Source organism: Triticum aestivum, chromosome 6D (genome assembly GCF_018294505.1).
Source record: "Triticum aestivum cultivar Chinese Spring chromosome 6D, IWGSC CS RefSeq v2.1, whole genome shotgun sequence".
NCBI lineage: Eukaryota > Viridiplantae > Streptophyta > Magnoliopsida > Poales > Poaceae > Triticum > Triticum aestivum.
The window spans coordinates 320,670,150-320,684,781 of record NC_057811.1 but is presented as its reverse complement, the minus strand read 5'-3'; positions in this window follow the sequence as shown (position 1 = coordinate 320,684,781).

The following is a 14,632-nucleotide window of genomic DNA, read 5'->3' as shown; positions in this document are numbered from 1 at the left end:
TAAAAACAGAATTTTTGATGTGGAGTGCTCTTTATCATGTCATATCATATTCTTTTCTTTATAGCATGGACATTTGGACTTTTATGTGATTCAAAGCAATAGTCTAGTTTTGACATAATAATTTAGATACTCAAGCACATCAACAAGCAACCATGTCTTTCAAAATATCAACGCTAAAATAAGTTATCCCTAGCCCATCATGCTCAAACAGTGATCCATTCGTGAAACACACTCGCATATTAGCTACACCCAATACTCAAGTATGATCGTATTGCCTCTTAGTTGGTGCTTTTGTAAGAGAAGATGGAGACTCAAATTCAAAAATAAAAATTGCATAAAGTAAAAGAAAGGCCCTTCGCAGAGTGAAGTAGGGATTTGTAGAGGTGTCAGAGATCAAAGCGAAAAATAGAGATAAAAACATTTTGGGAGGTGTATCCATCCCACCAACGAACACGACTTAGAGTTCCCAACACTTTCCATGCTAGATATATCATAGGCGGTTCCCAAACAGAAAATAAAGTTTATTCCTTTTTTCACCATACTTTCACTTTCCATGGCTAGACGTATCCACGATTTCCTTCCATACCAACACTTTCCAAGGAATTTATTATTTGACAACATAAAGTAAATTCATTTTTGCATTTTGGGACTGGGCATCCCTAAAACCTTTGCCTTAATCTCGTGCAATGACAAGTGAATAAACACTCATCGTGAGAATAACACATCCAACATGGAAAATATTAGCCACCCGTCACCGCTCCGCGAGCGAAACAAACACACAAAAGCGAAGTTTATTTTGAAAATTAGAGATGGCACATGCAAATTTGCTTAGAACGGCAAAAGAATACCGCATATAGGTAGATATAGTGGACTCATGTGGCAAAACTGGTTTAAAGGATTTTGGATGCACAAGTAGAGATCATACTTGGTGCAAAATGAAGGCTAGCAAAAAGATTGAGAAGCGACCAACCAAGAAACGATAATCTCATAAGCAAGCATTAAGCATAATTAACACCGAATAATGCACCACAAGTAGGATATAATTTCATTGCATGACTATTGACTTCCGTACTTGCGTAGGGAATCACAAACCTTAACACCAATATTCTTACTAAAGCATAATTACTCATCAACACAACTCACATATCACATCATCATATCTCAAAACTATTACTAAGAATCAAGTTTATTTTGTCCAATGATCTTCATGATTTTTTACTTATCCTTCTTGGATATCTATCACTTTGGGACTAATTTTCATGTGTTGCTTTTCATAAGCTCAAACAAATATAAGTGAAGATCATGAGCATAAAGAAATTTCTTTCTCTCAAAATAATTTAAGTGAAGCAAGAGAGAATTTCTTCAAAAAATTTACTAACTCTCAAATAAATCTAAGTGAAGCAAGAGAGCATTTCTTCAAAATTACTAAGCACACCGTGCCCAAAAAGATATAAGTGAAGCACTAGAGCAAGTCATAGCTCATAAAAGATTTAAGTGAAGCATAGAGAGCAATTCTAACAAGTCATGAAATAATTTTGGCTCTCTCAAATAGGTGTGTCCAGCAAGGATTAATGACTTAAAACACAAAATAAAACAAGCAAAGACTCATGTCATACAAGACGCTCCAAGCAAAACACATATCATGTGACGAATAAAAATATAGCTTCGAGTAAAATACCGATAGTCATTAGAAGAAAGAGGGGATGCCACTCGGGGGCATCCCCAAGCTTAGTTGGTTGCTCATTCTTGGATAATAGCTTGAGATGCCGGGGCACCCCCAAGCTTAGGCTCTTCTATCCTTCCTTCATCCATCGTAATATAACCCAAAATTTGAAAACTTCAATCACACAAAACTCAACAAAACCTTCGTGAGATCCGTTAGTATAAGAAAGCAAACCACTACTATAAGTACTGTATCAAACTAAATCATATTTTGTTTTTGTATTATATCTACTGTATTCCAACTTTTATATGGCAAAAACTCATCAAAGAAAACCATAGAGCCATCAAAATAGGCACACAACACAAAGAAAATAGAATCTGTCAAAACAGAATAGTGTGTAGCAATCTGACTATTTCAAATACTTCTGTAACTCCAAAAATTCTGAAAAATTAGGACGACCAGGGTAATTTGTATATTAATCTTCTGCAAAAAGAATTGGCATTTTATCACGCTCTGGTAATTTTTAACTATTGTTTTCGTGAGCCCAAAAGTTTCTGTTTTTCAGCAAGATCAAACAACTATCACCCAAGAAGATCCCAAAGGCTTTACTTGGCACAAACACTAATTGAAACATAAAAAACACAATCATACCAGTAGCATAATTGTGCAAACACACAAGAACAGAAAGCAAAAAGCAAAAATAAATTCTATTCATTGGGTTCCCAACAAGCGCTATAGTTTTACGCCCTTAGCTAGGCATAAGATTTCAATGATGCTCACATGAAAGATAATAATTGGAATACAAAGAGAGCATCATAAAACATTTCACAAACGCATTTAAGTCTAACTCTCTTCCAATGCATAGGCATTTTATAGGCAAACAAATTATCAAGACAACAAATATCTAGCTTATGCAAAGGAGAGGAATCAAACATTAAAAATCTCAACAAAGCGAGAGGTAATTTAGTAACATGAATATTTCCACAACCATATTTTCTTCTCTCATAATAATAACATGTCGGATAATACTCAAATTCAACAATATAGCTATCATATAAAATTTTCTCTACATGATCCACATGCATGCAAAGTTGACACTCTTCCAAAATAGTGGGGTTATCATCAAATAAAGTCGTGGCCTCTCCAAGCCACTTTCAATATTATTGCAAACATATTCATCATGAGGCTTAAATAAATTTTCAAGATCATAAGAAGAATCACCCCAATCATGATCATTGCAACAAGTAGTGGACATAGCAAAACAAGCATCCCCAAGCTTGGGGTTTTGCATATCACTAACACAATTGACATTAATAGAATTTATAATAACATCATTGCAATCATGCTTTTCATTCAAGGAGCTGTCATGAATCCCTTTACAAATTTCTTCATCACAATTTTCAGATTCACGAATCTCAAGCAAAACTTCATAGAGATAATCTAGTGCACTCAAATCACTAGCAATTTGGTTCATGATAATTGGATCTCTTAAAAAGATTAACAAGTGGATGAGGATCCATATCAATAAATTTTTAGCAAGCGAAGATGCAAGCAAATAGAAGACACATGGCAACACAAGCAAAGATAGCAAACAAGAGATCGAACGAGAAAAAAGACCGAACGAAAAAGAGGGCGAATAAAACGGCAAATTTTTGTGAAGTGGGCGAGAGGAAAACGAGAGGCAAATGGCAAATAATATAAATTGCGAGGAGATGAGAATTGTGATTAGGAAGCTGGTATATGTTGAAGATCCTCCCCGGCAACGGCGCCAGAAATTCCTTTTGATGTCACTTGAAGCCACGTCGGTATTTCCCCAAAGTGGAAGGGATGATGCAGCACAGCGGCGGTAGGTATTTCCCTCAGATATGAAACAAAGGTTATCGAACCAGTAGGAGAACCAAGCAACACAATGTAAACAACCCCTGCACACAGATAACAAATCCTCGTAACCCAACGTGTTAAAGGGGTTGTCAATCCCTTCCGGGGTACGGCGCCTCAAGATAGGCAAAAGGATGTGAGATAAATTGTAGTAGATTGATAGATCGAACGCCAAGTAAAATAAATAGAAATAAAATTCAGCAAGGTATTTTTGTATTTTTGGTTTAATAGATCTAAAATGCAAAGGAAAAGTAGATCGCAAAGACAAATATGAGAAAGAAGACCCGGGGGCTGTAGGTTTCACTAGTGGCTTCTCTTGAGAAAAATAGCAAACGGTGGGTAAACAAATTACTGTTGGGCAATTGATAGAACTTCAAATAATCATGACGATATCTAGGCAATGATCATTATATATGCATCACGTCCAAGATTAGCAGACCGACTACTGCCTGCATCTACTACTATTACTCCACACATCGACCGCTATCCAGCATGCATCTAGTGTATTAAGTTCATGGAGAAACGGAGTAATGCAATAATAACGATGGCATGATGTAGATAAGATCTATCTATGTAGAGATAGACCCCATCGTTTTATCCTTAGTAGCAACGATACATACGTGTCATTTCACTTTCTGTCACTGGGATCAAGCAGCGTAAGATCGAACCCACTACAAAGCACCTCTTCCCATTGCAAGATAAATAGATCAAGTTGGCAAAACAAAACCCAAATATCGGAGAAGAAATACGAGGCTATAAGAGATCATGCATATAAGAGATCAAAGAAACTCAAATAACTTTCATGGATATAAAAAGATATAACTGATCATAAACTCAAAGTTCATCAGATCCCAACAAACACACCGCAAAAATTGTTACATCATATGGATCTCCAAGAGACCATTGTATTGAGAATTCAGCGAGGGAGAGGAAGCCATCTAGCTACTAACTACGGACCCGAAGGTCTACAAAGAACTACTCACGCATCATCGGAGAGGCACCAATGGAGGTGGAGAACCCCATCCGAGATGGTGTCTAGATTGGATCTGGTGGTTCTGGACTCTACGGCGGCTGGATGGATATTTTGTCGACTCCCCTAGGGTTTTTGGAATATTGGGGTATTTACAGAGCAAAGAGGCGGTCCGGGGGGACCCGAGGTGGGCACAACCCACCAGGGTGCGCCTGGGCCTCCTAGCGCGCCCTGGTGGATTGTCCCCTCCTCGGGACTCCCCCAGGCACAACCAGGGCCCAACATGTTCCTTCTGGTCCATAAAAAATCTCCGTGAAGTTTCGTGGCATTTGGACTCAGTCTGATATTGATTTCCTGCGATGTAAAAAACATGCAAAAAACAACAACTGGCACTTGGCACTATGTCAATAGGTTAGTACCAAAAATGATATAAAATGACTATAAAATGATTATAAAACATCCAAGATTGATAATAAAGCAGCATGGAACAATAAAAAATTATAGATACGTTGGAGACGTATCAGGCGCCGGTGAGCCCTTCCCCCCGGCAGTGGGCCCGTGGTCGCCGAGGGCGCCGCTAGCGTTCCCCTTGCCCCTTGGTCTCGTCCTGGTTTCGGGACACCCCAACGGTGGTCAGGCGTGGCGCGGGGCGGGGCCCTTGTCTGGCGATATGAATCAAGGCTCGCGCCTGTGAAGGTCTCCGCTTGTGACACTCTCACGTAATAATGAGTGGGGTTGTACACGCCCCGGAGTCTGCGGAGTGCCGCCCTCGGGCCTCGGGGGCTCCCGCCCACGTTCTAGTGGAAGCACCATGCTCCGTGCTGGCCATCGACACTGTCCCCTGATGTCTACTACGCAACTTTATTCTTGTACACACGTGTTGGGCCTCCAAGCGCAAAGTTTTGTAGGACAGTAGCAATTTTTCCTCAAGTGGACGACCTAAGGTTCATCAATCCGTGGGAGGTGTAGGATGAAGATGGTCACTCTCAAGCGACCCTGCAACCAAATACAAGAAATCTCTTGTGTCCCCAACACACCCAATACAATGGCAAATTGTATAGGTGCACTAGTTCGGCGAATAGATAGTGATAAAAGTGTAATATGGATGGATAAATAAAAACAGCAAGGTAGCAAATAGTAAACGGGCACAAAAACGGTATTGCAATGCTTAAAAATGAGGCCTAGGGTCCGTACTTTCGCTAGTGCAACCTCTCAACAATGCTAACATAGTTGGATCATATGATTATCCCTCAAAGTGCAACAAAGAATCACTCCCGAGTTCCTATTAGCGGAGAACAAAAGATAGAAATTGTTTGTAGGGTACGAGACCACCTCAAAGCTATTCTTTCCGCTGGATCTATTCAAGAGTTCGTACTAAAATAACGCAAAGCTATTTTTTCCGTTCAATCTATCCTAGAGTTCGTACTAGAATAACACCAAAGCATATTCATATTCATAATACTCAATCCACAAAAAGAACTACAAGGAGACCCCAAAGTTTCTATCAGAGAAAAGATAATAAAAATGTGCATCAACTCCTATGCATAGATTACCCCAATATTACCGCCGAAATCCGCGAGTTGAATGCCATAACACATATCAAGTGAATCAATATGATACCCCAATTGTCACCTCAAGTACTCATACCGCAACACATGTATCTGTTGGGGAACGCAGTAATTTCAAAAAAATTCCTACGCACACGCAAGATCATGGTGATGCATAGCAACGAGAGGGGAGCGTGTTGTCCATGTACCCTCGTAGACCGAAAGCGGAAGCGTTAACACAACGCGGTTGATGTAGTCGTACGTCTTCACGATCCGACCGATCAAGTACCGAACGCACGGCACCTCCGAGTTCAGCACACGTTCAGCTCGATGACGTCCCTCAAACTCCGATCCAGCCGAGTGTTGAGGGAGAGTTTCGTCAGCACGACGGCATGGTGACGATGATGATGTTCTACCGACGCAGGGCTTCGCCTAAGCACCGCTACGATATTATCGAGGTGTAATATGGTGGAGGGGGCACCGCACACGGCTAAGAGATCAATGATCAATTGTTGTGTCTATGGGGTGCCCCCTGCCCCCGTATATAAAGGATCAAAGGGGGAGGTGCGGCCAGCCTTGGGGCGCGCCAGGAGGAGTCCTACTCCCACCGGGAGTAGGACTCCCCCCTTTTCCTAGTTGGATTAGGACTTGGGAGGGGGGAAAGAGGAGAGGGAGAAGAAGGAAGGGGGGCGCCGCCCCCTTCTCCTTGTCCTATTCGGACTAGGGGGAGGGGCGCGCGGCCCAGCCCTAGCCGCCTCTCCTCTCTTCCACCTAGGCCCACTAAGGCCCATTATGTTGCCGGGGGGTTCCGGTAACCTCCCGGTACTCCGGTAAAATCCCGATTTCACCCGGAACACTTCCGATATCCAAACATAGGCTTCCAATATATCAATCTTCATGTCTCGACCATTTCGAGACTCCTCGTCATGTCCGTGATCACATCCGGGACTCCGAACAACCTTCGGTACATCAAAACATATAAACTCATAATATAACTGTCATCGAAACGTTAAGCGTGCGGACCCTACGGGTTCGAGAACTATGTAGACATGACCGAGACACGTCTCCGGTCAATAACCAATAGCGGAACCTGGATGCTCATATTGGCTCCCACATATTCTACGAAGATCTTTATCGGTCAGACCGCATAACAACATACGTTGTTCCCTTTGTCATCGGTATGTTACTTGCCCGAGATTCGATCGTCGGTATCTCAATACCTAGTTCAATCTCGTTACCGGCAAGTCTCTTTACTCGTTCTGTAATACATCATCTCGCAACAAACTCATTAGTTGCAATGCTTGCAAGGCTTAAGTGATGTGCATTACCGAGAGGGCCCAGAGATACCTCTCCGACAATCGGAGTGACAAATCCTAATCTCGAAATACGCCAACCCAACAAGTACCTTCGGAGACACCTGTAGAGCACCTTTATAATCACCCAGTTACGTTGTGACGTTTGGTAGCACACAAAGTGTTCCTCCGGTAAACGGGAGTTGCATAATCTCATAGTCATAGGAACATGTATAAGTCATGAAGAAAGCAATAGCAACATACTAAACGATCGAGTGCTAAGCTAACGGAATGGGTCAAGTCAATCACATCATTCTCCTAATGATGTGATCCCGTTAATCAAATGACAACTCATGTCAATGGCTAGGAAACATAACCATCTTTGATCAACGAGCTAGTCAAGTAGAGGCATACTAGTGACACTCTGTTTGTCTATGTATTCACACAAGTATTATGTTTCCGGTTAATACAATTCTAGCATGAATAATAAACATTTATCATGATATAAGGAAATAAATAATAACTTTATTATTGCCTCTAGGGCATATTTCCTTCAGTCTCCCACTTGCACTAGAGTCAATAATCTAGATTACACAGTAATGATTCTTACACCCATGGAGCCTTGGTGCTGATCATGTTTTGCTCGTGGAAGAGGCTTAGTCAACGGGTCTGCAACATTCAGATCCGTATGTATCTTGCAAATTTCTATGTCTCCCACCTGGACTAAATCCCGGATGGAATTGAAGCGTCTTTTGATGTGCTTGGTTCTCTTGTGAAATCTGGATTCCTTTGCTAAGGCAATTGCACCAGTATTGTCACAAAAGATTTTCATTGGACCCGATGCACTAGGTATGACACCTAGATCGGATATGAACTCCTTCATCCAGACTCCTTCATTTGCTGCTTCCGAAGCAGCTATGTACTCCGCTTCACACGTAGATCCCGCCACGACGCTTTGTTTAGAACTGCACCAACTGACAGCTCCACCGTTCAATGTAAACACGTATCCGGTTTGCGATTTAGAATCGTCCGGATCAGTGTCAAAGCTTGCATCGACGTAACCATTTACGATGAGCTCTTTGTCACCTCCATAAACGAGAAACATATCCTTAGTCCTTTTCAGGTATTTCAGGATGTTCTTGACCGCTGTCCAGTGATCCACTCCTGGATTACTTTGGTACCTTCCTGCTAGACTTATAGCAAGGCATACATCAGGTCTGGTACACAGCATTGCATACATGATAGAGCCTATGGCTGAAGCATAGGGAACATCTTTCATCTTCTCTCTATCTTCTGCAGTGGTCGGGCATTGAGTCTTACTCAACTTCACACCTTGTAACACAGGCAAGAACCCTTTCTTTGCTTGATCCATTTTGAACTTCTTCAAAACTTTGTCAAGGTATGTGCTTTGTGAAAGTCCAATTAAGCGTCTTGATCTATCTCTATAGATCTTGATGCCCAATATATACGCAGCTTCACCGAGGTCTTTCATTGAAAAACTCTTATTCAAGTATCCCTTTATGCTATCCAGAAATTCTATATCATTTCCAATCAGCAATATGTCATCCACATATAATATCAGAAATGCTACAGAGCTCCCACTCACTTTCTTGTAAATACAGGCTTCTCCAAAAGTCTGTACAAAACCAAATGCTTTGATCACACTATCAAAGCGTTTATTCCAACTCCGAGAGGCTTGCACCAGTCCATAAATGGATCGCTGGAGCTTGCACACTTTGTTAGCTCCCTTTGGATCGACAAAACCTTCCGGTTGCATCATATACAACTCTTCTTCCAGAAATCCATTCAGGAATGCAGTTTTGACATCCATTTGCCAAATTTCATAATCATAAAATGCGGCAATTGCTAACATGATTCGGACAGACTTAAGCATCGCTACGGGTGAGAAGGTCTCATCGTAGTCAATCCCTTGAACTTGTCGAAAACCTTTCGCAACAAGTCGAGCTTTATAGACAGTAACATTACCGTCAGCGTCAGTCTTCTTCTTGAAGATCCATTTATTTTCAATGGCTTGCCGATCATCGGGCAAGTCAACCAAAGTCCATACTTTGTTCTCATACATGGATCCCATCTCGGATTTCATGGCCTCAAGCCATTTTGCGGAATCTGGGCTCACCATCGCTTCTTCATAGTTCGTAGGTTCGTCATGGTCTAGTAACATAACCTCCAGAACAGGATTACCGTACCACTCTGGTGCGGATCTTACTCTGGTTGACCTACGAGGTTCAGTAACAACTTGATCTGAAGTTCCATGATCATCATCATTAACTTCCTCACTAATTGGTGTAGGCGTCACAGGAACCTGTTTCTGTGATGAACTATTTTCCAATAAGGGAGCAGGTACTGTTACCTCATCAAGTTCTACTTTCCTCCCACTCACTTCTTTCGAGAGAAACTCCTTCTCTAGAAAGGATCCATTCTTAGCAACGAATGTCTTGCCTTCGGATCTGTGATAGAAGGTGTACCCAACAGTCTCCTTTGGGTATCCTATGAAGACACATTTCTCCGATTTAGGTTCGAGCTTATCAGGTTGAAGCTTCTTCACATAAGCATCGCAGCCCCAAACTTTAAGAAACGACAACTTTGGTTTCTTGCCAAACCACAGTTCATAAGGCGTCGTCTCAACGGATTTCGATGGTGCCCTATTTAACGTGAATGCAGCCGTCTCTAAAGCATAACCCCAAAACGATAGCGGTAAATCAGTAAGAGACATCATAGATCGCACCATATCTAGTAAAGTACGATTACGACGTTCGGACACACCATTACGTTGTGGTGTTCCGGGTGGCGTGAGTTGCGAAACTATTCCGCATTGTTTCAAATGTAGACCAAACTCGTAACTCAAATATTCTCCTCCACGATCTGATCGTAGAAACTTTATTTTCTTGTTACGATGATTTTCAACTTCACTCTGAAATTCTTTGAACTTTTCAAATGTTTCAGACTTATGTTTCATTAAGTAGATATACCCATATCTGCTCAAATCATCTGTGAAGGTGAGAAAATAACGATATCCGCCACGAGCCTCAATATTCATCGGACCACATACATCTGTATGTATGATTTCCAACAAATCTGTTGCTCTCTCCATAGTTCCGGAGAACGGCGTTTTAGTCATCTTGCCCATGAGGCACGGTTCGCAAGTACCAAGTGATTCATAATCAAGTGATTCCAAAAGTCCATCAGTATGGAGTTTCTTCATGCGCTTTACACCGATATGACCTAAACGGCAGTGCCACAAATAAGTTGCACTATCATTATCAACTCTGCATCTTTTGGCTTCGACATTATGAATATGTGTATCACTACTATCGAGATTCATTAAAAATAGACCACTCTTCAAGGGTGCATGACCATAAAAGATATTACTCATATAAATAGAACAACCATTATTCTCTGATTTAAATGAATAACCGTCTCGCATCAAACAAGATCCAGATATAATGTTCATGCTCAACGCTGGCACCAAATAACAATTATTTAGGTCTAATACTAATCCCGAAGGTAGATGTAGAGGTAGCGTGCCGACGGCGATCACATCGACTTTGGAACCGTTTCCCACGCGCATCGTCACCTCGTCCTTGGCCAGTGTTCGCTTAATCCGTAGTCCCTGTTTCGAGTTGCAAATATTAGCAACAGAACCAGTATCAAATACCCAGGTGCTACTGCGAGCTCTAGTAAGGTACACATCAATAACATGTATATCACATATACCTTTGTTCACCTTGCCATCCTTCTTATCCGCCAAATACTTGGGGCAGTTCCGCTTCCAGTGACCAGTCTGCTTGCAGTAGAAGCACTCAGTCTCAGGCTTAGGTCCAGACTTGGGTTTCTTCTCCTGAACAGCAACTTGCTTGCTGTTCTTCTTGAAGTTCCCCTTCTTCTTCCCTTTGCCCTTTTTCTTGAAACTAGTGGTCTTATTGACCATCAACACTTGATGCTCCTTTTTGATTTCTACCTCCGCAGCTTTTAGCATTGCGAAGAGCTCGGGAATCGTCTTATCCATCCCTTGCATATTATAGTTCATCACGAAGCTCTTGTAGCTTGGTGGCAGTGATTGAAGAATTCTGTCAATGACGCTATCATCCGGAAGATTAACTCCCAGTTGAATCAAGTGATTGTTATACCCAGACATTTTGAGTATATGCTCACTGACAGAACTATTCTCTTCCATCTTGCAGCTGTAGAACTTATTGGAGACTTCATATCTCTCAATCCGGGCATTTGCTTGAAATATTAACTTCAACTCCTGGAACATCTCATATGCTCCATGACGTTCAAAACGTCCTTGAAGACCCGGTTCTAAGCCGTAAAGCATGGCACACTGAACTATCGAGTAGTCATCAGCTTTGCTCTGCCAGACGTTCATAACATCTGGTGTTGCTCCTGCAGCAGGCCTGGCACCCAGCGGTGCTTCCAGGACGTAATTCTTCTGTGCAGCAATGAGGATAATCCTCAAGTTACGGACCCAGTCCGTGTAATTGCTACCATCATCTTTCAACTTTGCTTTCTCAAGGAACGCATTAAAATTCAACGGAACAACAGCACGGGCCATCTATCTACAATCAACATAGACAAGCAAGATACTATCAGGTACTAAGTTCATGATAAATTTAAGTTCAATTAATCATATTACTTAAGAACTCCCACTTAGATAGACATCCCTCTAATCATCTAAGTGATCACGTGATCCAAATCAACTAAACCATAACCGATCATCACGTGAAATGGAGTAGTTTTCAATGGTGAACATCACTATGTTGATCATATCTATTATATGATTCACGCTCGACCTTTCGGTCTCAGTGTTCCGAGGCCATATCTGCATATGCTAGGCTCGTCAAGTTTAACCTGAGTATTCTGCGTGTGCAAAACTGGCTTGCACCCGTTGTAGATGGACGTAGAGCTTATCACACCCGATCATCACGTGGTGTCTGGGCACGACGAACTTTGGCAACGGTGCATACTCAGGGAGAACACTTTTATCTTGAAATTTAGTGAGAGATCATCTTATAATGCTACCGTCAATCAAAGCAAGATAAGATGCATAAAAGATAAACATCACATGCAATCAATATAAGTGATATGATATGGCCATCATCATCTTGTGCTTGTGATCTCCATCTCCGAAGCACCGTCATGATCCCCATCGTCAGCAGCGCGACACCTTGATCTCCATCGTAGCATCGTTGTCGTCTCGCCAACTATTGCTTCTACGACTATCGCTACCGCTTAGTGATAAAATAAAGCAATTACATGGCGATTGCATTGCATACAATAAAGCGACAACCATATGGCTCCTGCCAGTTGCCGATAACTCGGTTACAAAACATGATCATCTCATACAATAAAATTTAGCATCATGTCTTGACCATATCACATCACAACATGCCCTGCAAAAACAAGTTAGACGTCCTCTACTTTGTTGTTGCAAGTTTTACGTGGCTGCTACTGGGCTTAGCAAGAACCGTTCTTACCTACGCATCAAAACCACAACGATAGTTTGTCAAGTTGGTGCTGTTTTAACCTTCGCAAGGACCGGGCGTAGCCACACTCGGTTCAACTAAAGTTGGAGAAACTGACACCCGCCAGCCACCTCTGTGCAAAGCACGTCGGAAGAACCAGTCTCGCGTAAGCGTACGCGTAATGTCGGTCCGGGCCGCTTCATCCAACAATACCGCCGAACCAAAGTATGACATGCTGGTAAGCAGTATGACTTATATCGCCCACAACTCATTTGTGTTCTACTCGTGCATATAACATCAACGCATAAAACCAGGCTCGGATGCCACTGTTGGGGAACGTAGTAATTTCAAAAAAAATCCTACGCACACGCAAGATCATGGTGATGCATAGCAACGAGAGGGGAGAGTGTTGTCCACGTACCCTCGTAGACCGAAAGCGGAAGCGTTAACACAACGCGGTTGATGTAGTCGTACGTCTTCACGATCCGACCGATCAAGTACCGAACGCACGGCACCTCCGAGTTCAGCACACGTTCAGCTCGATGACGTCCCTCGAACTCCGATCCAGCCGAGTGTTGAGGGAGAGTTTCGTCAGCACGACGGCGTGGTGACGATGATGATGTTCTACCGACGCAGGGCTTCGCCTAAGCACCGCTACGATATTATCGAGGTGTAATATGGTGGAGGGGGGCACCGCACACGGCTAAGAGATCAATGATCAATTGTTGTGTCTATGGGGTGCCCCCCTGCCCCCGTATATAAAGGATCAAAGGGGGGAGGTGCGGCCAGCCTTGGGGCGCGCCAGGAGGAGTCCTACTCCCACCGGGAGTAGGACTCCCCCCTTTTCCTAGTTGGATTAGGACTTGGGAGGGGGGAAAGAGGAGAGGGAGAAGAAGGAAGGGGGGCGCCGCCCCCTTCTCCTTGTCCTATTCGGACTAGGGGGGAGGGGCGCGCGGCCCAGCCCTAGCCGCCTCTCCTCTCTTCCACCTAGGCCCACTAAGGCCCATTATGTTGCCGGGGGGTTCCGGTAACCTCCCGGTACTCCGGTAAAATCCCGATTTCACCCGGAACACTTCCGATATCCAAACATAGGCTTCCAATATATCAATCTTCATGTCTCGACCATTTCGAGACTCCTCGTCATGTCCGTGATCACATCCGGGACTCCGAACAACCTTCGGTACATCAAAACATATAAACTCATAATATAACTGTCATCGAAACGTTAAGCGTGCGGACCCTACGGGTTCGAGAACTATGTAGACATGACCGAGACACGTCTCCGGTCAATAACCAATAGCGGAACCTGGATGCTCATATTGGCTCCCACATATTCTACGAAGATCTTTATCGGTCAGACCGCATAACAACATACGTTGTTCCCTTTGTCATCGGTATGTTACTTGCCCGAGATTCGATCGTCGGTATCTCAATACCTAGTTCAATCTCGTTACCGGCAAGTCTCTTTACTCGTTCTGTAATACATCATCTCGCAACAAACTCATTAGTTGCAATGCTTGCAAGGCTTAAGTGATGTGCATTACCGAGAGGGCCCAGAGATACCTCTCCGACAATCGGAGTGACAAATCCTAATCTCGAAATACGCCAACCCAACAAGTACCTTCGGAGACACCTGTAGAGCACCTTTATAATCACCCAGTTACGTTGTGACGTTTGGTAGCACACAAAGTGTTCCTCCGGTAAACGGGAGTTGCATAATCTCATAGTCATAGGAACATGTATAAGTCATGAAGAAAGCAATAGCAACATACTAAACGATCGAGTGCTAAGCTACG